This window comes from Calidris pugnax, unplaced genomic scaffold, assembly GCF_001431845.1.
Source record: "Calidris pugnax isolate Ruff unplaced genomic scaffold, ASM143184v1 scaffold262, whole genome shotgun sequence".
NCBI lineage: Eukaryota > Metazoa > Chordata > Aves > Charadriiformes > Scolopacidae > Calidris > Calidris pugnax.
In genome coordinates, this window is record NW_015091043.1 from 3,170,971 (window position 1) to 3,193,681 (window position 22,711).

Here is a 22,711-nt window from a genome sequence, read left to right on the forward strand (position 1 = left end):
GCCAAGTGCAGGGTCCTGCACCTGGGACATGGCAATCCCAGGCACAAATACAGGTTGGATAGAGAATGGTTGGAGACCAGCCCTGGGGAGAAGGACTTGGGGGTGTTGGTGGATGAGAAGCTTGACATGAGCCAGCAGTGTGTGATTGCAGCACAGAAAGCCAACTGCATCCTGGGCTACATCAAAAGACACAAGGCCAGCAGGTCGAGGGAGACAATTCTATGCTTCTGCTCTGTGCTTGTGAGACCCCACCTGGAGTACTGCATCTAGCTTTGGAGTCCTCAACACAGGAAGGACATGGACCTGTTGGAACGGTCCAGCGGCGGTTGACATGCTGAGAGAAGGGATGCCATCCAGAGGGACCTGGACAGGCTGGAAAGGTGGGCAATGAAGTTCAAACCTCATGAAGTTCAACCAAGCCAAGTGCAGGGTCCTGCACCTGGGACATGGCAATCCCAGGCACAAATACAGGTTGGATAGAGAATGGTTGGAGACCAGCCCTGGGGAGAAGGACTTGGGGGTGTTGGTGGATGAGAAGCTTGACATGAGCCAGCAGTGTGTGATTGCAGCACAGAAAGCCAACTGCATCCTGGGCTACATCAAAAGACACAAGGCCAGCAGGTCGAGGGAGACAATTCTATGCTTCTGCTCTGTGCTTGTGAGACCCCACCTGGAGTACTGCATCTAGCTTTGGAGTCCTCAACACAGGAAGGACATGGACCTGTTGGAACGGTCCAGCGGAGGACCACAAAAATGATCAGAAGGCTGAAGCATCTCTCTCGTGAAGATAGACTGAGAGAGTTGGGGCTGTTCAGCCTGGAGAAGAGAAGGCTCCAGGGAGATCTCATAGCAGCCTTTCAGTACTTAAAGGAGGCCTACAGGAGGGATGGAGAGGGATGGTTTATCAGGGAATGTAGCAATAAGATGAGGGATAATGGTTTTAAACTGAAAGAGGGTAGAAATAGATTAGATATCAGAAGAAATTATTTAGTGTGAGAGTGGCAAGGGACTGGAACAGGTTGCCCAGAGAAGTTGTGGGTGCTCCATCCCTGGAAGTGTTCAAGGCCAGGCTGGATGGGGCTTTGAGCAACCTGGTCTGGTGGGAGGTGTCCCTGCCCATGGCAGGGGGGTTGGAACTCCATGATCTTAAGGGGGTCTTCCAACTCTAACCATTGTATGATTCTATGAATATATAATTCAAGACCTCAAGCTAGTCCCAAGGTGCTTAAAACTAAACATATACTTCATTTTCTCAGCCTAATAAAGGGGAGACAAAAGATAAACTCTGTGAAAGGGGACAAATTTCCCATGTATGCATTACAAATAGAAAAAGTGTTGCTGGAGTTCAACTGAGCCTGAAACCCTTTCCATCTTTTAGACAAAAAAATACAGTGAAAATAAGAACTCCCCATTTGTTAAGATCTAAAGGTTTCTCTCCTCATCTCCCTAATGAAAGGGAACTCAGAGACAACGTCCCTGGGATACTCATTGGACCACCTTTCTAAAGCCATATTACACTGACAGACACACACTTTGCATAAAGTCTTGTCTCCAGTAAAAAAGCGAAAGATTTCTCTCTTTTTCCACTGTAGCCAGGGCTTTACACATTTAGTCTTCTGGTTGGCATGTGCTTCAGTCAATTTTTAAACTGCAATAACATATACTTGTGCCAAAAAACAAGCTGTGGCCAGTAACAGCACTGACCTGCAAAAGACAAAATCATTATAACAGAACACTGCAAACCAAAAGAGCCCAATGAAGATGTGAGGACAATGAAACGGAATCAGAAGCATTAAGGGATGGATGGAAGACAAAAGAAAGCACAGCTCATATCTCATCTCTGTGGCACACATCTTATTCATACGAAGGAAGAACTCATGACAAATTATCCCTCATTTATTTTCCTTGTACACAAGAGATGCCTAATGTATTTTGTCACTGATCCCCTGCAATAATGAAGCAGTACAGGAACATACACTTGGAAGAGTGAATATAATGGCAGGAAGACTTTGAGTCTACTTCTCCCAATTGAAGAAATCTGTGTTATTTGTAAAAGAAAGAAAGAATTAAAAAGTCCATACTTGTGTTTCATAAAGTTTAAACATACGACAGGAAGCAACACTTACATTTTAACATTTTTCCCTTGCTCTACTCCTGATTTGCTGTGACATTTTGGTCATGCCTTTTTATGTATTTTTTTTCCCCATAGATGAAGTGAGTCTGCATGGAATACAACAAGCTTTGTCAGTACCAGTTTCTTGAACTGTCTGGATCATGTTTAGCTCTGTTATTCCTTCCTCTCTAGCTGATATTATATGAGTACACCAGCAGTCGAAGGAGAGGGTAGAGTGTCATCCCCACTCATCATTAATTCACTCTCCAGGAGAGAGAACAAGGAGGTGAAGGAGCCATGGGGCAGGATTTGACAGGAAGAGCTATGTTGGGTCTAAGCTGTACGTGCTGTTCTAAAATCTGCTAGTTCCACCTATAACACCCAGAAAACAGGAGAGGAAACAAAAGCAGGAAAACGTGGTTTTCTAGTTCCACAATTAGTGGTGAAGTTCATGTGTTCTTGCTTCACATGATGCAGTTTATGAGAGCCAAAATGATGATTATACAGTTCCTCATGAAAAGAAGGCTCAATATTATAGTAACACTTGTTATTATTTGTTGAGGACTGGTGAGTTAACATGAGCACTTAACCTGTGCTGATATTAAAAGCGTCTTGTCTTTACTAGGATATCTTCTGTAGGTCCTTCTTCAAGGTGCACATACCTTTTTTGGACACGACTTCTTCCAGGGCTGATTCAGTTTACTGTTAACAATGTTTGTGGCACCATTTAGCTTTCAGATTTTACAATTTTAAAGCATGCTGATATCCTCTGACTGTAGAATGTCTCTCATAGTTACATGGAAAATATCTGATATATTACTTAATCTCAGGTGTAGTCAAATGGGGACAAAACCACGGCTGGTTTTTGCTATAGTAAAAAGTTTTCTGGTCTTGCAGTAAGCATTGAGTCCTATCATATAAAGAAAAAAGATAATTGCATAACATTTACTTTAATTACAAGCATGTAGCTCCCTATATACCTTGGAGATGCAGAGTTTCAGTTTGCAGAATGCAAAATCCAATCACAAGCTCAGTAATCAGGAGTGAATGAACTCCCCATACCCAAGATGTGAAGCAAGGGATATGCTTTCTGGGTGTAGCATCTCCTGGGACACCAAATCAGAAGGAAGAAATATGAGCAGCTGCCAATGCTTGCATTAAACCAAGCTGTACAAGAGAGAGCTTGCAGCTATGTTTTATTGCACATAATCAGCCCTCCTGATATGACCAAAAGTGTCTGTCCAAGTGAGAGAATATACTGTGTGGAGGTCAGGAAGGAGACAAGGGAAAGGGGAGGAGAGAGGAACATGTTCCTAACTTCATTTTTGGGTGCTACTCCAGCACCTGTGTTAACAACTGAGACTTGTAACTGACAGACACACAGAAATAACTAGCAGACAGGCAATGTCCCACCTCTGAAGAGCACCCGCTCTACCATGATGTTGCTTGATTCGTATTGTTTGTGCCACAGTAAATGCAGGATGCCCAAAAGGGCACTGGGGTCGTTCTAAGTGCAGCAGCATGCAGGAATAAGTCTTCCACATCCAGGGGTTGCCAAGATACAGAAAAAAAACCCTTCAGTTTCCTCTAGTGGCCCAGTAGCCAGGGCAGATCCCAACGCCCTGGCAGCAGCTGCAGAGGCAGAGGGGACGGGCTGATGTTCAACGCTGCGCAGAAGGGCTGCATGGCTCAGTTTACTGCAGCTGCTGAGAGGAGCTGGGCTCCTTCCTCCCCTGCATAATGTGTTGTTGTTTTCTCACTCTGGGAGGAAAAGGTAAAAAGCTAGTGTTTTTCCACTTAAAGAGACACAGTACAGGAAGAGTTAAAGTAAGAAAGCCTGAATGTTTAATCTGCCAGAAACATATGAGAAGAGCAATCAAATCTGGGATAAGTAGCTCCGAATGAGGTATGCCTGATTGCTTTAGGCCATGCTGTTTGTCAGTCTTTTAAAATTCAAGTCATTACCAGATGCTGATCTGCTATAATATTGTGATATTTTATCTGATTACACTTATCTGATTGTGCCATATCTGCTATTTGCCTTCCCATTTTTCCATGTATATTAAATGCAGGTGGTTTTATTATTCAGAGAGCTAGAAAGTGTTGACTGCTCTGAATATAAATGGGGATATTATATCATTACCTTGCTCTGAAAGCAGAGCCATTCAGTGTGTAAATCATATGCAAGGTACCTAGTGGAGACACAATAAACCATAATGTCTTGAGAGAGAAAGCAATGAGGAAGGGATAAGGAGATAAAAATTTAAGGCATTGTTAAAGAAGGATAATCTTCATAATCCTATTTAGTTCTTTCAAACCACCGTTTGTTGATAATATAACCTTTATATTCAAAACTTTTTTTAAGTTCATTAAGTATCTCTTGGTGAAGTTATTGCCACATGGAACATTGTCAACAATGGGACTGAATAAAAAAGCAAGATTACCAGCCAAGCAAGCATTTTATCTGCTTTCAAAAGGATGCAGAAGGGACCTACACATTTCTGCAAAAGCACTGCAGACCCTTTCTCTCCTCATCACAAGGCTTACTGTGGGTACAGGGCTTCAGGATTCCCTGGAGAAATCTCTTATAGCATATTTAAACAGCGGATCAGGGAAGCAGGGCAAAGGGACTTCATTTGAAATCAATATGCAGATATAATAAAGTACATCTGGGAACTCCCTTTGCTTGCAAGCAAAATTCCTTGATGATTTCACTGTGATAAATTGAGAGCACGATAAGTCCCACTGTGAGGATGCTTAGACATTGTAGTAAATCACAGAAAGGCTGAGACTGGAGGCATGTCTGGAAATCACCAGGCCCAGCTCCCTTGCAGAGCTAGGGCAGGTTGCTCAGGAAAGGGGGCAGCTGGGCTTTGGATTTCTCCAGGGATGGAGACTCTACAACCTCTCTGGGAACGCTACCCGCTCCTGTGTTCAAAATCCCACACAGTAAAATAATGTTTTCTTATGTTTAAATAGACTTTCCTGGCCTTCAGTTTGCGTTCATTGTCTCTTTTCCTGTCACTGGACACTTCTAAGGAGAGTCTGGCTCCGTCTTCTTTATTTCCACTATCATATATATTTATACACATCAATAAGGTCACCCCTGAGCCTTCTGTTCTCCAGACTGAACAGTTCCCACTCTCTCAGCCTGTCCTCATATAAGAGATGCTCCAAACCTTTCGACATCTTTGTGGCTCTGCTCTGGACTCACTCCAGGGTCTCCATGCCTCTCTTTTACTGGAAAGCCCAGGACTGGGCACAGCGCTCCAGATGTGGTCATCTGTTATTCCTCTCCTTTGGGTGTTTTAGTGCAATGTCTCATGATCCTGCTCAACCATCAACAGCCCTCACTTGTCAGATGCAACAAACAAATAAAAGCATAAAATTGCTAATGCTTCCCTGTCCATCACTGAACGGTCACACTCAAAGGGTTGTGGTCAATGGCTCACTGTCCAAGTGGAGACCAGCGACAAGTGGCACTCATCAGGGGTTGGTATTGGGACCGGTGTCATTTAACATTTTTGTCAGTGGCATGCACAGTGGGATTGAGTGCACTCTCATCTGCTTTGCCAACACCACCAAGCTGTGTGATGTGGTCGACACACTGGAGGCAAAAGATGCCATCCAGAGGGACCTGAACAGGCTTGAGAGGTGGGCCTTTCAACCAGGGGGGTTAGAACTAGATGATCTTCTATGATTCTGTGATTCTATGATCCTTGCCCCAAACAGTTCTGTTTGCAAGAGTCAGAGGGGCACCAGGGATGCTAAATCCTCTAGACAGGCTACAGCACAAAGCAACCCCGTCACACCTCGGTTTATAGGAATGATTTCAGAGAGCATGACTGGAAGTCCAGAAGGAGATGCTATTGGTCAAGTGGACAACAACTCTAAGTAAAGCAAGATAACCTTATGTTGACACTTGTAGGACGTCAAGGGAAACAGGGTGTCTAGAAGTCAGCTGGAGGAAGCCTCTATAATCAAAACACAGCAGACACCACCTTCTCTGAAAAAGAAGAATGTAAAAAGAAAAGAAATAAAAGAAGGGGAAGGAGCAGCCAACATAAGACCCATAGATGAACAGCTCAGAGAGCCAGAATTTCAAGAGGAAAAACAAGAAAATAAAAAACCAAACATGGGATAAAGAGCCACAAATATTGATTGCTAGTTTAAGCTTGCAGGGAAAAGTGTACAGGCAGTGAAACAAAAGCAAGGATTAGTATAAGGTGACAGAATTAAAAACAAAGGTAGCTTGAAACCTGAGCTGAGGAAAGGGTTCTTTATTGTCCTGGGACCACAACATACAGTGTCAAGCTTTTTAAACGTGTCTTTCATACAAGCACGCAGGCAGTCCACACAACAACCACTGGTAGAAGTAACAGAAATGCTCTCCTCCCTGTATAATTTGCTCTCCCCTTCAGCAAACAGAAAAAAAAAAAAAAAACTGTGAGAAGGAAAAAAAGATAGATATAGCCCTCAAAGTACCAGTAAAAGTCAGAGGGACAAACCACTGCCTTAAATGCGTCTGTCTTGAATCTTCACTGATTTCATCTGTCCACATGATTTTCAGCACAGAGTAGCAGCTAACGATATTGATACACACAAAGGGAATTATTGCCAAGCTGGGATATGTGCCATTATCACAGATATCACAAAATGTGTTGTTCATAAAGCCCCTGCTCCCAGAGCTATGTGACACAGGGAAATTCTTGTTTTGTGTTGATATTTCAAAAGTAAGCTGGTGACTTTCCCATTTTTGGAGAAAAGATTGGAGATGTCAACCCAAGGTTAAAGGAGCAGAAAGCAAATAAAAAAACAATCTCTTAAAACATATTTTTAAACATTTTAAAGAATATAATTTTCAAGATTTTTGAAATCTTGATTCATCATGCTTGATCTCAGTTTCACTACTTTTCAAATCCGATGGACGCAAAAGCTAACAAGTGACATACTGCTTTTCTACGATAAAAAGCTGTCTTGCTAATCACCATCTCATCCATATAAAGTTGATCAATGAAAAAAACCAGAGAAAGAAATTATGTTGAAAGTTCCAAAACTTCAAGAACTGGTAGTTTAAAAGTGAGGTCTTGGTTCAGCCTCTGTGTGAAAAACACTTGTCAGTAGCGCTGAAATAGGGTATTTCTAGAACTTTTTGTTTCCTTGTATTAGCAGTTCTTCAGAGAAGGAACACTAGTTTTGCTCTGCTTTCGAAAAGCTGGTTTCACCAGCACAGTGGTTCATATCTGTGTCTCCTTGGTTCTAGCATCAGAAAGAGGATTTAAAGATCAAATAAGATCAAAAAATCGAAGTGCTTTTTCTGGTTATTTGCCTTCTAAGATTAGGGGATAAAGGGAACAAGGAACTAGAGGAACGATATTTGGGTGATGGTACAACTTTCAATATTTTTATGAAAACTTATGTCAAAACTCACTCAAATTTGTTTGGATAAAAGACAAACTTACAGAGACTGAATAGCAGAGCCACAAGTGAAAGATAGTAGTGTAAATTTTCAAAATCATACAGAGATCCGGGGAAAAGGAACTGTGTCAGGCTTGGTTTTACTTAAAGCCTCCCTTGTAGAGTTTTGTAGAGGCAATAAATGTTACATTTGTGAAAGCTGCAAATTACTCTAAATGTAGAGGACCGGCAAACACCAGATAAAGCAGAATAAAGTCAAGTTGCTTCAAGAGATTAGAAAGACAAATTGATAAAAATAAAATAAAAAAAAAAAAAGGAAACAATTTTCCCAAGAGACCCATTTAGTACAAAGCTCCTTATACGCTGTAGTTCTGCAGGGCAGCACTCCCAGGTTCACAGGCTTTCCTGGGCTGCAAGTGTGCCACCACAAAGCAAAGACCTGAGAAGCAACCTCAGTTAATCTAGTCATGGGTGGACTAATATCAGAGTTATCTGTGGAAAGAAGATGTTTGATTTCTGTGGGTTTTGAATCCCACTGTCAACAGTTATTTTTCTAGGTGTATAAGGAGATGGGAAGATGAAGCCAGACATTTCTCAAATGATTCTGACAGGCACAGAAGAGTTTGTTGATTCTTGTGTTAGTACATAACTATTTGCTTTCCTCTGGAGCCAATATATTGCTTAGGCGCAGGCATGAATAAATGCCACGTGATCATGCAGTCCAGCCAGAAGTCACTGAATACAGATAAAGCAAAGGGAAAATAAAACAAAAGTAAAAAAAAATCACATTTTCCAGGGAGCTGTGGGGCTGGGGGCTGCTGGGGACAGAAGCACTGGGGCTCTTCTTGGAGTGGCAAGGCAGGACCTGGCAGCCAGGATCGTCCCACTGCCCCACCACGGAGCAGGGCAGCAGGGGGGCAGCCAGGGCAGCCCCAGTCCTGGGCATCAGGCACCTCCCTGGGGACAGGGATGGGAGAGGTTGGGCTGGGAAATCGCCCTGTGGGTAAAGGTCAGGATCCAGAGGAGAGCCACCAAACTGGTGAGGGGTCTGGAGAACAAGTCCTGTGACGAGAGGCTGAGGGAACTGGGCATGTTTAGTTTGGAGAAGAGGAGGCTGAGGGGAGACCTCATTGCCCTCTGCAACTCCCTGAAAGGAGACTGTAGAGAGGTGGGTGTTGGCCTCTTCTCCCAAAGGAATAATGACAGCACCAGAGGTAATGGTATGAAGCTGCGGCAGGGGAGGTTTAGATTAGATTTTAGGGAGAATTTCTTTGCTGAGAGGGTGGTCAGGCACTGGAACAGCCTGCCCAGGGAGGTTCTGGTGTCACCATCCCTGGAGGTATTTAAGAAATGTGTAGACATGGCTCTTTAAGGCATGCTCTAGTGCCCAAGATTATTCGTTTGTGGTGGGGTGTAGTGTGTGGGGTTGTGGGTATGGGGTTTAGTTGGTGGGTGGTGGTTTTGGGTTTGTTGTTTTTGTGGTGTTTTTTTTGTTTTGTGTGTTTGTTTTTCTTTTTTGGGTTTTTTTTGTGTGTGTGTGGTGTTTTTTTTTATGTGGTTGGACTCGATGATCTCGGAGGTCCCTTCCAACCACTAAGATTCTGTGATTCTGTGATTCTGTGATTCTGTGATTCTGTGATCAGGTCTCGGGGGGGAACTTAGGGTCAGACACAGCCCCAGGACTGGGGTGTGAAGATAATTAATTTGAGAAAATGATATCAGAAGCAAAAGAGCTTGCACAGTTTTTGTCTTTCTCCTGCATTTATTTATAAGCTAATTCCTGTAATACTCCTGCTAAAAATACAACTTTGTTTTGATTGTTAATGCTTAAGGAGCATCACTACAAATAGAGCCTGCAAAGTCACTCCGTGCGTCCTGCAGAGGTACCATAAAGCCCCTCAGGCACAGCATTGCAGGGGCTGGATGGGCTCCCAGTCAACGTACGCACAAGTTTTCCAGCTACAGGCTGTGAATTGCCTAAAGCCCATGTTCCACTGCCCTCACCAGCAGCCTAACCCAAACCCACCTTCTGCTGGCTATCCGGGGGTGAAAGCTCCCCATCCCCACATCGGGGCTGGCCACTGCAGTTATAACACCTCTGTTTGCAGCTCAGCATCTGCAGGTCCTGGCCACCTCCTTGCTCTTCCCACCATTTGTTTTCTCTTCCCCTTGTTACTTCAGGAACTTTACCCATAATTTAGCAACTGGGTATATTACAGAAACGATAAGTGCAAGGAATGGACTAACTCCTCCTCCATTAAGAGCTGTCATCGGGCAAGACAGATGAATGTACATGTTCCACAAAGTACATGTTTATTAATAGAGCTTTGCAGATGTTAGGACACAGTGTCATGGGCTTTTGTCCCTGTGGAAATGTCAGTTTAAGGAGATCCTGTCCGAGATGTTGGGTCTTATTTATTGTGGCATTAAATTACATTGTTACTAAAGAAATACATCCTGCTTTGCCTATGTCCTCCCATCAAAAATACATATATAAACTTCATTCCTGCCCTTACTTAGAATTTTACACTTAAAAATGGAAAAATTAAAATGCCCACCAACTCCCCTGTAATGCCTTGTCTATTCTTCCCTCTCATCCTGCTACTACAGTTATACAGAGACTCATATTAAGCAGCTAGGAAAAAATGGAATATGGCATGGAATCTACGATGCCACTGATTCCGTGCCCAAAAGGCACAGATTCAGAAGAGAACTCTATTTCTGAAAAAGTCTTTAGTTCAGACACACTCACTGAATGAGTCCATTCAGCCTTCATGTACACGGGCAGTGGTTTTTCATGGAATGAAAAAATTTAGTTGAGAAAAATGTTGACTGATTTCATCCATACTTGCCGTGATTTCTCTCTGATTTTCTTCCAAGAATTTCTGTGTGGATACTTCATCCATCCAGCCTGCCATATTGTTTTCCAGGCATTCCTTTCCCAAGGATGGCTTTTATTACCTCCATCTGCTGGGAAAAAAAAAAAAAAAAGGAAAAAAAAAAAAAAAAAAAAAAAAAAAAAAAAAGGGGGAGAGAAAAAAAAAAATCCCTCACCCTAATGAAAGCTGGGATTGTGGCGAGCCTGTCTGAACTCTTGCTCTGCTAAAAAAAAAAAAAAAGGAAAAAAAAAAAAGAGCTTCTTATTTATACATGTACATACACTTCTGTGCGCTGCACATATATGCACACACAAGAAATAATATTAGCAGGGTGAGTTTACTGACTTTTATTCACATGGAAACAGCCTATTATACATGGTAAAATCTTCACAAGCCAAGAGCTTTGCCGCATCTCTGAGTCAGAAAATATTGCAGCCCCACAATAATAGCAGGCCTAAAATTTGACAAAAGAAATCACCCCTCAATTAAATTTTGCAGTATGACTAGCATACAAATTTAGGCAGTCTAATAAACTGCTTAAAGAGCTGTTCCTCATTCTTTGCAGATGGCCACTGCAAATCGTATCCAGATACGACAGCAGTGCATTCATTAGCAGTGTTAGCAAAATAAATATTTTCAATTACAAAAATACATCAAATGAAAAGGAAATATTGAGTCAGAGCATCATCTGGTGTAAACAGGCATAACACTGTTCGGGCAATTCTTTTAATTTTATTTAATAATCGATAAATGCATGTTATATATACAGGATGGAGAATGACAGGCTAGTCATTTGGAAATATTTGGTCTCACATGGAATTAGAGGGCATGCTACAGTGGGGTGACATAATACAAAACCTCCAACGTGGAGCATGCAGTTCTTCAAAAAGAAGGGTGCCGAGCTGCTGTAAACACTCTCCCTCGTGTTTCCATTCTATACTAGTAGCAATGTAGACCCTTTAATGATGAAGAGATTTTTAATGTTATTCATTACTTACGAACTACATAATCAGCCTTCCTCTTAGCTTGGAACTTCGCACTGTCTGGGTACTGAAATATGTTTTGAACACTTTCGAGTCAAATATCTACTGCAGAAAAACTTTATACTCGATTTTGAGAAAAGCTCTATTGCCCTAAAAACTTACAAATGTATATTTTTCCAGAGGTAAATGTATATTGGATTTTGTCAGTTTTGTTTTAAGGACATTGCTATATTGCAACATCAAGAAATCAGTTTACCAGCTTCCTTGGATTTAATAACCTGGGTCACAAAACCAACCAATTATCCGTACAAAATAATGTATCCTCTCTATTTCTTTTCAAAATATATATAAAGTACCTGTTCAATACTTTTTTCTCCACAGACCAAAGACTGCATTAACAACCTCTACTAACTGCCAACAAAACACTTGTTGGCTGTGAACAGCACAAATCCTTTCTGTTCTGATTAACTGAGGGAAAGATTGGGGTCATTAAAACTAGGCTGTTCTTCACAAGCAGTGAATGAAGAGAGAAAGGATATGAAAGTGACAGGGTCAGGAAAAGTGTCTGGCAGGTAAGGATGTTATTTGTAGTTGTTTTCCTCCATATAAGCCCCAGCATTACCCCAAGAACTGTCTGTACTTTTAAAGACAAAACAGAAATTTCTAGTTATCTGGGAAGGCATACAGGATGGTCTAAGACAAAAAAACAGTGCTAGCAGAAACCGTCACAGGGAGATTGAGCTGCAACTGAAAACCAGAGAGATAGGAGCAAGGAGGCATGATAAACAGGTGCAGAAAAAGCAAAAAAAGAAAAACTAATTTGAACACAATTGCAGAGACACCCACCCTGTGAAGGTGCACGAGTTCTGTCTTCATGAAAACCTCATTAGCATTTACTGTAACTGCATAACAGCTTTCGCCCTGGAGGTAAGTCTGCAGGACCAAAATTAATCTGCCAAACCATGAAGTTTTATAGGTTATCAGAGTTTGCCTGTAAGAGAGTGTTAGTTTTCTCCCATAGACAAGAAGGAGGTACTTCTACCAAACACTGGACTGAGAGCAGAGCAAGAGATCATGCAGGGAACAGTGAAGAAGATACCTGGTGCCTGTTTTATTTGGAAAATAAAGAGTAAAATGTGAACCTTAAGCCTAACTCAGAGCAGCAGCTAAAAAAAGTAGTCACTCTAAAAGTCAGCATGACAACGCCCAAGTAGCTTTGTGAACTGAACTTCAAATCTCCATGCCTCAGTTGCCCACTTCAGTAAAGGAGATCATAGGATTGCCCTGCTCCACCGGGCAGTTCATTAAGATTCTCATTCATTCCAAATTAAAAGGCTGAAATTAGGTAGAACAGGTTTCTTCACCATGGGCACACAAAAATATGATAAAAGAGCTGATAAAAAATGTTGAGGATCCCAAAGCCAGGACAGTTGTAATTCAGAATTAATTCAGAATTCAGAAAAAGTTTTTCCCCATGAGCACAGATGGGCAGTGGGGTTTGGACCAGGGAAGTGGTGCCATCTCCTTCCTTGGAGGGGTTCCAGACCTCATGGGATAACACCCTGAGCCTTGGTATGACTCCATGGCTGAGCCTGGTCTGGGCAAGGAATTTGAGTGGAGACCACTCAAGGTCCCTGCTGGCCTGAAGTATCTTATGATGATCCAATGTTCTCAGTTCAAAGAGAACATCAGAATGCTGAAGAGGATTCCTGGAAGACCTAATTAAGGATGAATCAGTAACTGGAAAAGGTGCAGTGCAGAGGAAGATTTTAAGGATCTCCATCTTTTTACCTCATTAGAAGCAGGTTAGTCGATGCATTGATCAGTGTCCTTAAGTACCACTTAGGAAGCACAAACTTGATAACAGAGGGCCCTTCAGTCTGCCAGGAGATGGTATAACAGGATCCAATGGCTGAGACAAAGAAAGTCTCAGAAAGAAAAAAACATGGACATTTTTTAAAATGAACATAATTAAGCAGTTAATTTATGGAAATCCTCTAGTCTCAACAGAATGTAAGTAGGCTCAATTATAGTTGGCATTTGGGCCTTTTATTCTGGGAACCTTAAGCACTGAATAACATTTATATTTTGAAAAAGATCAACACAGGGTAGAGTCTTTTCTGACAAAAAAAAAAAGAAAGATGTATATCAGCCATGGACTGAGAAGATGCAAAAATAAAGTGTAGGAAGAGAGCCTATGGAGCAAAAGAAACCTAAATCCAAAGGAAATAAAAGTATGGAGTTGCACAGATGAGAGCTATACGCTGACATTACGTGGAAGATCGAAAAAAGAGAGACTCGCCCTAATTCAATTCATTCTGGCTTTCTTGTGGCAGCTCTGCAGGGTTAACAAACACACAGATCGCCAGCAAATCAGGCCTTGGGTCTATAATTTTGCAGCACATAATGAGAAGGAAATTTGTGTGGAGCAGAAACCGTGTTTCTGTGTTCAGAAGGTGTTATGCCACTTGCGCTGCCACTATCAGTACCATTAGGGGAGCCAAGGCGTAACAGCAGCACACTCGACTCCAGATGCACACACACAGCAGCCCTTTGTTGTCTCCCAAACTTCAACCAACGCTGTGCAGGGCAGAACTGGGCTTTACAGATCCATGACAACCGGGTAGAAAAGTGAATCGGAAGGTGAGATAAATGACAGAGAGAGGTAACAGCCTGTTATGTGGTTAACATTTGTCTCTAAGTAGTACAAACCCAACAGAAGACAGCAAAAATTAGCTGAACATGCACAAGCAATACCTGTAGGTATAAAGCATAGCTGTTTGGGAGAAACGGCATAATTAACGAGGAATTTCAAACCTGCATGAAGGTCTGGTCCTGAGATAGAAGCAGAAGCTATAGTCAGCACCTGTCCTAATACCATAGTGGCATTAAGAATATATTACAAATAGTGAGTTTTTGGCGCAATCAGGAACGTACTTCCTGATCAAATCAGATTCACCCTTTTAAAAGACACAGAAAATAACTAGCAAACATTTCTCTTTGTATTATCACCTATGCTGGACCTTGCTTTAGTTAGTTACATTCGGGGGTGTTAGTATGGTAAGTGAGTGGAGAAAAGAGGTCTAACAAGGGAAACTGTAGAGCAGACCAAAAAAAAAAAAAAAAATTCCTAGTAGGTGTGGTTTCTAGTGTGAAAAAGTTTGAGGATGCCTTCCGGGCATCAAAAATGCCTTTCACAACACCTAAGCAGTCAAGTGGCAAGATTCATTATATCTAAAAAGCCTAGTACATTGTAATTCCCGCCCTTTCATTAATGTTTCCTAAGGGAATTTCCTGCAGGGATACCTGGTGGGACAGAGGCTGAGCTGCCGCGGGTGCCAGGCGGTACCGTGTCAGTCACGTCCCACCCCGTGCAGAAGGTCTGCCAGGGTAGGGCTCCTCACAAAGCACCGTGCAGCAAGGAGCCTGCTGTATGAGCAACCATCTCCTCTATAAGCATATTCCCCCAGCTGTCCCCATTATCTTTGGTGGAAAACGATCAGCTAGGTTCTTCAGACCCAGACTCCTGAAAGGAATCCAGTTAAAGAGAAAAGCAGAGTATCAGTACAACAAATTCCATGATTTCTTCAGTTTGAGCTACATATGCAAGTTACAGTAGCCCCATAAATTTCAACTCTGGCAGTATCCCTTCAAGGCTACTCTGTCATCCTGCTCTTGGACCATGTGCTGGGAAGGTCAGAAAAGCCGGATTTTAGGTTTTCTGTTTAGTTTCTTGTTTTCCCATCTCTGTAGCAATGACCCCACGTAAGGTTAGTAAAATCACACGATGCATTAAGCTACTAGAAAATATTCCAAATGCTGCACACTTAAAGAACTGACCAATCTGTTTCGTAAGTGGGTATAGATCTGACAGCAAACAATTTTTGCAAGAACATTCTCTGTATTTATCCTACTCTTGAATGATAAGTGCTTAGCAGAAGCCTACTAAGATCAGGGACTATACTCATGATTCAATACCAACAATCCTTTTTCTGCAAAAGTACAAGAAACCCTTTCCTATCAGCAGTGATTCCTTCCTGCAAAGTGCACTGAATCACTGCGAGATGCTTTCTTGATAACTGATTCTGCAGGGATATTTTTTGTAAGTCAATGAGCAGCCCAAGTTTTGTTTAATTGCTGCATTTTTATTTATATCATTCAATGCATTTAAAAGCCTGCTGTGGCTGGAATGGAAAGGAGGCTGTTACACTATCAAATATTTCTCCTGTAGGCTGACAAAAAGAAGCTGTCTCTTAACCTGATGGCAATGAAAGACAGCAAATGAATCATTGCTTGAGGAAATCAATTTATTTAGTCACTCTGTGTCGCTGTTATTTATTACTTGTCAGCACATGCTGTTAGTTCAATTAAATATAAAAAACCTGAAGTTCTCTTCCAGCCCTCCCCCCACCCCAATTTTTAAAAACACACAACAAACAAGAAAAATTACATGAATCTGCAGGGCTAAAGCAGAACCCTTTGGGTTTGTTGTGCTTCTCTTGTTTTAATTAAGCTTTGTTTATTAAACTTCTGCAGCTAAGGTATGGGGATTATTAATCTTCTTCGGTAGCTAAAGATAAAAGCAGAGAGAGATGACACTATAGAAGTACAGTTTAGAGTTCCCCACTGAGAAACACAAAAAATGAAATGAAGTAGTGAGACAAAGTGTTGATTACAACATTTTATCTCTAAAAATACAGGGAACTGCAAACAGCAAGCATTTTATCCCTTTTTCAAACAAAGGAGTAAGGACTGAAAACTCTTAATTTTTATAGATGGGCGTGTCTGTCATTGCAAAAGTTAGTAATAAAGGTACATGCTGACTCATAGTATAACCACAGATGTACAAAAAAACTCACATACATTTCAGTACTGCCTTTTCTCCTGCATCCATGTCCTTTGTTTAAGGCAGGATAAGGGTAGATAACAGAATTTTTGTTCCCTGTGAGATGATTCACTGTTCTTTGCTTAACAGTATAATTAACATGGAAAGCCTTCCTTATAATTATAAACATGAAACATAAATAATATAAATATAAAATTTACTGGTCCATAGAAAATTTGGCATTTGGAGATTTGCTTAATACATATCTTTGCTAAAGTAACAATAAAAGTTTCTATACTCAAGGCCCTTTTCCAACATCAAAGGGATAGTCTGAATTGCCATTATAACCAGGCTTACATGTTGACTGTGTCAAACACCACTCGCTGATTCCTGACCCCAATTCCAGTTTTCAATGATAAGCATGTATTATACCCCAATAGCTTCAGGAGCTGCCATTCTTCACTGACCACAGCCCTGACTTCAGTAAAGTTCATTCCCTTGGGCCTGTTGATGTTTAGTAAACAATACTGGCAAGGTCACCTTTTTCTGCAGCAAGCGGAGGTATATTTCAGGGCCTAGTGGCTCCCTTTTCTCCCCCTTCTGCTGTTTATGGCTTGGATTCCTAATACAAATTTCAGTGTTAATTTGGGGCTCTGCCAGTGAATAAAGTATTTTCAAAAATTGGTCCACTAAAAAACATTTCAGTCATTCACCTCTTTGACACGCCCTACTTTTCACGAGACACTCAAAATCTTAGTAAACTTCATTTATCATTTCTCAGAGAGCCAATGCTTTTATTAAAACACCCCAATGCAGAAAAACTGCAAGGAGCAGGATCCACCACACTGGAATGACCCTAGCACACAAACAGTCTGCCTGCACACCCTCATTATTCTCAGTCTACAGGACTAAGATCTGCCAACTGGAGGTTTAGTAAAACCATGATCTACCAATTCCTGTATTAGTTTATTTTAGCAAATAAGTAATTTACTTATGATAAATATCATCATGCCAAGGCATGTATAGAGGCATACTCTTAAAACAATAAAAGCACAGAAACTGTCTCAATGGGCTCTTCTGCAAAGTAGATACAACTATTGTACTTTTGTAAAGAATATGCAGATTAGTTAGTGAAACAACTGATGAAGCCCTAGTATTATGTGACCTGACACCAATATTTAGCAAGAAAAGACATACTAGAATGGCCTATATTTTACCTGAATCCTGATACTTAACTACATCTATTAGCAGGTTCTACCTCCTCAGTGGTGCCCACACAATGTGAAAGAATAGTCTCAGGAATTTAAAGGGAATTTAGATCATCTAAATAGGGCCCTACTATGGTAGATGGTGCCTATTTTAACTTTCTGGGAACAATATTAATAGCTCTATGGCATTTTACTACAAAGATCAATTTGGATCCTAGTTCTTTAAAATACCCTTTTTTACACAGTTAAACAAGAAGGCAATCCATTCTAGAGTTGCTTAGATCCACTGAGTATTTAAAAGGGTTAGTAGAAATTGAAGGTAGAAAAGACATTACCTGCCTTTACAATGGCAGGAGATCCCTTCAGTTAATTTTCCTGTACTGCATCCACTACAGTTCCCATATATCTATACATCACGGTCCTGATGGAGCCTGGAAAGCAAGTTGGAGAAGGTATCAATCAATTAATTTTGCTTGGGGTATACTGCAGATGGCATCCTAAAAAGATAGTTTAAGGAGGGCCTGTATTAGTAATAAAGCAATCCTAGAACCTGCGGTGACACAGTAACTGGTGCAGCCAGAGAAATATGACACTAAAGCAGAAGCACTGGGACATGCAGTGTATAAAAATTCCCCTTCATGGAGGAAAAAAATGCTACTTTTGCTAAATCTTGATGAAAAGCAACCTACCTGTCCCCAATTCCAGCAAACTGGGTTATCCATCCTAAGTCTGAGCAGCACATTAGGACTTAAGTAACCAGGGTGCTGGTCTCAGCCTTCCCACTCGTGACAATGACAATGAGAGCATTGCTTCACCCTTAAACTTCAACATTTTGTCTAGGTACATATATAACAAAATTTCTTTGTTCCTACTTTATGTTTGTCTAAATTGCAAGTCACTCCCCTTTACTATTCTGCTCCCATCCCTTTTTTTTTTTTATGTAGGGAAAATTAGTGCTTGGAACTTGTTTATGCAGTTTGGATTCTGCTCTTGGTATATAGCTCTGAAACAGACATTATTAAAGCAACACAGCCCCCTAGTGTGGATGCAATTCAAAAGTTTAATTTCCATACAGTTATGAGGTACTATAACCAGACTACACACAGTAGCAATCACAGTGACCTTGCTTAAAAAGAAATAAATACTAATAATCAGAAGTATGTAGACTAGCAATTTTAATAGCTAAAAGAGTTTATATTTGGAGCAGTTCGGCTACTAATTTTAAGTGAAGATTTGCATCACTTCAACAAGATGGAATTAAATCATGGACCTTAATTCTGACGTCTCATACCTCAAGGACTGGAAGAACCTGGGCTGTTTCTCATGTGAGATAATCCAGCCACATTTTCAGCAGCTAGATTTTTCACTGCTCACTGTGCCAACACAATAGATTCAATCAGGATGCTGATCCAGGTTGGAAGGAGCAAACGGAGAGGATTGCCTGCTCAAATGAGCTTCCTGATGTGGTTCTCTACACACCCACGTACACACCACCTGCACAACAGCGGGACAGGAGGGAGGAGACAAGGAGGCAGCCTGGGAACAAGGAACCTAATGAAAATGCATTCATGGGTCCTCACCAGTATTCATATTCAGCTTAAACATCTTTTTCCCACTACTCCATTTCTGCTTGTCTTTACAGGCAAGTTTCAACACGTTTAGACTAAACAGGCTTTTCTAGCCACGTCTCACGCCCTCTGTTCCTCTGGTGACCTCAGAAGCCTTCGACTGCATTTGTTCCATGCAGACATGGAGAACTGCACACAGTACTCCAGGGAAGGAAAGCTGAGGTTTTGTAAGTACTAGGGTCAGAAAATGGAGATGGGATGAAAGATCGTAGATTTGACAATGCACAGTGGAAGCTGCTCTTCTAGAACAACTTTGCAGAACCATTAGACACAAGAGGTGAAAATTCAGTTTTGAGTCTGACAACAACCAAAGCAGATCCCATGAAAAAAGATGACATTTTCCCATGTGCTTAAGGAAGTGAAGATGCAGTGAACATGGGGCAATTTTTTTTTCAGTTGTGCTCTACAATTTAATAACAACGCAATATTTACATTTATGCTTTTGGGGTCTATCCCTGCCTGTATACAGAGTCAGTTTGATTAACTGGATAAACCTTCTTACAAGCTTCATATTTTTCTTTACCTTTTATGTATTCTGTTTACGTATTTTAGTATACTAATGCCAAGAAAGGCCCAGGGAAACATGAGACTTGACCAAAAAAAGATCCAGTATTTTAATATTGAAATTTGGCCATAAATAAGGCAAAACCAATTTTTTTCTCTCCATGTATTGCAGATTGACTTAGCAATAAACATGGTTTATATTACTAGGACTAACTTGCAGGATTCCATAATCAGTTCTCAATTTGGTGTCTATGCTCCAAAAGTTACGCTGTTCTTCTTTATGTTTCTGCATCAATTAACCACCTCGTCCTCCTTCCTGGCTAAAGGAGCTATTTCGCAACTAATCTTCAATTATCTTCTGTGAAAAGGACACACTTACCAATGTCAGCGATCTCATAAGGCTAAATCAGTGCTGATAATTTTAAGATGGGCATGTAAAATGCCATGTAACAACTTAAAACGCATTCTTGTGCACAAAACCTTTTTCCAGTTGCTGATTTTCAGAAAACCCTTGCCAGGCTTTACCCACAGATTAAAACAAAAGTAACTTGAGTTACGACAGGAGCTTTGGTAGACGAATATTTAAAAAATAATGGGAAATAATCAAGCAACCACTTATGATCTTTATAGCTCTGACCGTTCTAAGGAATCAGAGGGTGAAGAGAGGCTGTGTCCCACGACAGGGTCCCCACGGTGGCTGCTGCTTGTGAACCTGGGCTCCCTCCAATCTGGAGGGGTCTGGAGGAGGGCCTGGGTGGGACCATTACTGCCCCTGCCTCACCGGGCACTTCAGCTCTGCCCACCTGGAACAGCAAGCGTCTCAAACCATCCACACGGAGGATCTGGTTCCCTGCCTGCCACCTCTCTACCTCCACAGAAGCAACCCGAAGCCAGCAATCAAAACCTTCCCTCACCGCCATTAATAATTACAACCATTTTAACACAGCAAAGAACATGTTTTATGACATAGCTTAAGTTAGGCGAGATAATAGTTTGCCTATTATCTTAGGCAAAATATTTTTGGGAGCAAATAGTGTAATGAAGAGTGTTACAAAGAGAACTAATTCTTTTCTGAGGAAACGCCTGTGATTTGTTTCTCCAAAGTGGCACCTTGAAGTCTAATTATTATTCTCTTTGAAATCACCGTAAAAATAACGGCGAAGTCTCTGAACAGAAATAATAGATGCTTTTGGCTCTCTGGGGAGTTACGCCTTTTTATTTACTCAGTACAAACACAATCAACACTTCTCCTCAAAAAAGCACTGTGCTTCATCTATAAGGACAGCCAAAATTCATTAGGAAATATTTCTGTTGCAGTCCACAATATAATCAGGATCTTTTTCCTCATGCTGACCAACGCCCAGTGTATATTTTTTCCCAACAAAGCACTTGATCAAAATACCAGTAAAATTATTTTAAGGTTTCATTAATAATTCATTACTGCATTTTGCATACAAATTGCCTCTTCCTCCAAGTGCAATATTAAATTTATTTTTCAAGGAAAAAATCAAAGAGATATTTAAAAGTGAACAACAAAACAGATGTATAATAAATATTTTAAATACACTGTTTTTTTTTAATTGTGCAGTGATACAAATCAATGCAAGAACCCATGTAATTTAGCTGTTCTGCTTTTAACCTAAGCAGCAATAGTACGCTACCCTAAAAATGAATTAGCACTTGTGTAATCAATCACATGAAGTTTTTCTTATGATATACTTATTGTTATTTTTTTTGTAAACAGCTTAATTTAATTTTCTTGGGATCCTTCTCCTCTTTCTCCTCTCTTAACTTGAAGTTTAATTAGGCTGTAATTACGAATCTTTTCTGTCATATGCACATTAAGCTGTTTCACCTTTGTCCCACGACACATTAAAGTTAGTATATGCAATTTCTTGATACAGACCTTGAAAGAATAACCTCTGACAGTTCAACACACTACAAAATGAACTTTTAAAGGTGACCTGGAAAACCAGTAGGAAGATAAGCTCAGCTCAGCAATACATCTCCAGCAAGTAAAAGAGAACTACATTCTAGTTTATCATTACTTCCAGCAGTATTTCCTTGCTTCTAGACAACTGCAGATGTATGGTTCTGCAGCATTACTGAAAGGACTTCCTACATTTGCCTGTATCAGTTCAGGTGGGGCAGGATACATGCCTCTAATTAAACCTGATTTACATTCAGCTTTCCTAGGACACCCTAAATTACGCCTTACCAAGGCACAGCTTCTGCAGGGAGTAACCTCTTCCTGTTCAGTGGCTGGCAGAAATACACGGGAGCCACAGAGGAGCACGCAGTCAGCAAGGAACCACCTCTGCAGGAGACACAGCCAATGTGCTGGAATACCAGGAAAAGAGAAGGAAAGTCACAGGTCTATCAATCAACTACTACTGCACTGTATATTTATCCTCAATATTAAGGACTGATTTCTGTTTATTCGTTTTGCTTGGGATTTTGCAGGCCTCATTAATGTTATGATAGATTGCAGAACTGGTAAATGAACCTTGACATGAAGGAAGAGAGGCAAACAATAAAGAACAAGTTTTCCTACTGGTTGATATACACGGGGTTGCACAGTAGGACTAGGATTAGGAAGCTGATCTCCTTGCAGGTGAGCTCTTTTGTTCCCACAGCAGGCAAGGCGAGGCATTCAGTGCCTTAAGGATCTAAATATAACAGCAGTAAAACTTTTTTTTGTTTGAGTTTAACATAGTTCCATCAGCCCATGACTTTACAAAGAACAAGGCAGCACACCCAGGTTTTGCCAACTATCTTCCTCTCGTTACCTGCATTTGTTTCTCTGTACTCAAATAAATGACAAGTTCACCAAACAGCCAGATGAAATTAACTGAAGACAACGCACACATATTCCGAGACAGTTACTTTTTGAATTGAATATATATATTCTAACTTATATCCTCCATTTGCTAAAAAATAATAGAAAAATTTTGTTGCCGAGTATAACTGATTACAGTCAGATGAAATTTACTGAGGTCACTGCCATCATTTAGTCCATGCACACTGTCATTTTCCCAGCTGTATTTAATGAAGGTTTTAGTTTATAATCAAATTTACACTGCAATATTTTCCTACCATTTTACTCAGGCTACTGTTGATTCTAGAGGAAATCAATCATAATTTAAGAAATAT

At 40.9% G+C, this 22,711-nt stretch overlaps 1 long non-coding RNA gene across 1 annotated transcript; it reads right to left on the reverse strand.

The window, feature by feature from the left end:
* Nucleotides 1–9,928: 9,928 nt before the first annotated feature.
* On the reverse strand, nucleotides 9,929–17,853 carry LOC106896419. The gene is made up of 2 exons (XR_001413632.1): nucleotides 17,762–17,853; nucleotides 9,929–10,498 (listed from the first exon to the last, which is right to left on the reverse strand). It is a non-coding gene; the product is annotated as an uncharacterized LOC106896419 (long non-coding RNA).
* Between the last annotated feature and the right edge of the window lie 4,858 nt (nucleotides 17,854–22,711).